General features: G+C 50.3%; 1 long non-coding RNA gene across 1 annotated transcript; it reads right to left on the reverse strand.

The window, feature by feature from the left end:
* Positions 1-1247: 1247 nt before the first annotated feature.
* LOC135442183 (uncharacterized) lies at positions 1248-1703 on the reverse strand. Its single transcript, XR_010438628.1, has 3 exons — positions 1576-1703; positions 1471-1498; positions 1248-1383 (listed from the first exon to the last, which is right to left on the reverse strand). It is a non-coding gene; the product is annotated as an uncharacterized LOC135442183 (long non-coding RNA).
* Between the last annotated feature and the right edge of the window lie 961 nt (positions 1704-2664).

Raw genomic sequence — 2664 nt, forward strand, 5'->3', positions numbered from 1 at the left:
GAATCTGAAAAAAGTTGGACAAGAGTCACATGTTGCAGGACAACTTAAGGCTCCAAGATGTGTGTATCTACAAACCCCCATGGGCCAACTACACCCCACATTACACATTCCAAGTCCCCGGGCCCTCTCCTATGCACAGGTAGGGCAGGGCAGAGCAGCCCGGCAAAATGTTGTGCCCACCGGACACAGGACAGGACAGGACAGCCCCCGGGGGAAACAAACAGACAGAAAACCTTGGAAGGAAAAGGCTGCAAGGATGAGAAAAGCAAAAGGAGATAAAGAGTTAAAAATGACGGTGAGTGATGGGCTCAGGAAACATGCAGGAAGAAGTGCTAACTAAATGATTTTCCAAGAACATAAAGATGGATGCCTAGGAATCCTATGGTCAGAATCCTTGCCTCCCCTACTTCTTTAAACCCCTAATCACCATAATGGATCCAGGTGGGGCAAGCTGTCCGTACAGTAGAACAAAGTGAAAGACATTGACTGGATGCTTCAAAAGAAAAGAACTTTTGATGGGGAGCTCAGCAGGATCAGAATGTCTCTGGCCTGGGGGGCCAGGCAAGGAATGCAGAGATCAAGATGTAACAATGATGCCAAGGTTTCTGAAGGCCCTCAAAGTGTAAGGGAAAAGACAGGAGATACCAAACAAACAATAATGCCCAAAAAGAAAAGTGACACCAGACACCCGGGCTGCTCTGCCCCGAACCTCAGCATGTGATCAAAAGTGAGATTGGCTTTCAGGGGCCTAAGGGGCACTTCATGGAAACCCCCCACCGCCAAATTGGACTCAAAAACCCCCCAGTAATTCCCCAAACCAGCACCTGCCTTCATCCCCCCTTTTGGGTCATAGCCCCCTTTTATTTTTATCTCTCAGGGTATCGGGGGATGAGGTCCATGTCAGGTGCAAAAAAAAAAGGCCACCTCGTCAGCTGGAAGGTCCTGCTGCCACCGGGCTGGTGTCACTCACACAGCTGTAGTAAAGAAAACCAAACATCAGTGCCTGATCCTGGCAGCCTAGTGCCCAAAACCCCACCCTTCTGCTACTCACCGTGCTCCTAGAAAGGCACAGCTACTCGGGCCACACACTCATCGGGCAGGCTCAGAGACCGAGGCCGTCGTCACAGGAGACACCTGGTTAAGAACAGATGAAATGATTTCCCAGGGCTGAAACATGAACAAACCCACGCTCCTGCTCCCTATTTCCCCAACTCACAACAACATCGTGGCAGTTGCCGAAGGCCACACAGATGACACCATTAAGTAGAAAATTCAGGGCTTCATCACCAGGTCCTGCAATATATCCACAGGGCTCACATGAGCCGGAAACCCAGTGCATCGGGCGGGTGGTTACAGAGGCCTAGCATGCTCCGAGTGGATTGCCTAAAGGGTAAAAACAGGAATGGAAACTTAGAGCTGCAGCACACATTGAGAGCTGAGCAGTAACAAGTACTTCTCTGCACTGCTCACCTTGACTGCTGGTAGCCAGATTTATTTCCTAAAACAAAAGAAAAAGACCAGTGCTGTAATAAAGTCACCAGAACGCTTCTGCTGCAGAGAAAAATGATGCCTCACCTGCTCGGGGGAATCTCGTCACCCAGGATGGGGCCCTCTGACAGAGATTTTATCCATCTGAATCTGAAAAAAAAGTTAGGACAAGAGTCACACTGTTGCAGGATAACTTAAGAGCTCCAGAGATCCCGTATCCATCTACAAATCCCATCCGGAGTCCACCTGCACCCCACATTACACATTCCAAGTCCCCGGGCCCTCTCCTATCGCACCAGGCTATGCGGCAGGGAGGGGAGCCCGGCCAAATGTGTGCTAAACCCCCGTGCAAGGACAGGCTGAAAAACGGGGCAAAACCCAAAGACAGAAACCTAGCCAGGAAAAGGCTGCAAGGATGAGGAATCCCAAAAGGAGATGACCCACCTGAGCCCAATGGTGAGCTATGAGGCTCAGGAACACTGGGGAGAAGATGAAATACTGTTTTTGGAATCAATCATTCAAAGATGGATGCAGGAATCCTTGGTAGAATCCTCTGCTGCCCCCAATTTTAACCCCTAATCCCCATAATGGATCCAGGTGGGGCAGCTGTCGTACAGTCAGAACAAAAAATCTGAGGGGATGCTTCCAAAGAGAGAGAGAGTTGTGCCTGTCGAGTCCCGAGTCAAAAGTTCTATGGCCGGGTGCCGGGCCCCAAGGATGCAGAGACCCAAAGATGTAAATAATGAAAGGTTTTACAGGCCCTCAATGTGCTAAGGTAAAAGACGGAGATACACAAAACAAAAAAATAATGCACAGCAGACAAGTAAACCCCAGACACCCGGGATGTTCCCCTGAAACCTAGCACTGTGATCAAAGGTGAGATTGGCTTTCATGGGGCGAAGGGGCACTTCATGGACCCCCCCCCACCGCCAAATGGATCAAAAACCCCTCCCAGAAATTCCCAAAACCAGCCCCTGCCTTATCCCCTTGTGGGTATAGCCTTCTATTACTCTCAGAATTGGGGATGCCGGTCCTTGCGGTGCAAAAAAAAGGCCACCTCGTAGCTGGGAAGGTCCGTGTCCACCGGGCCGGTGTCCTCAGACGTAGATTAAAGAAAACCAAACATCAGTGCCTGATCTTGGCACCCCATCGGCCAAAACCCCACCAGTTGTATCC

Source organism: Zonotrichia leucophrys, unplaced genomic scaffold, assembly GCF_028769735.1.
Source record: "Zonotrichia leucophrys gambelii isolate GWCS_2022_RI unplaced genomic scaffold, RI_Zleu_2.0 Scaffold_1834_8533, whole genome shotgun sequence".
Classification (NCBI taxonomy): domain Eukaryota; kingdom Metazoa; phylum Chordata; class Aves; order Passeriformes; family Passerellidae; genus Zonotrichia; species Zonotrichia leucophrys.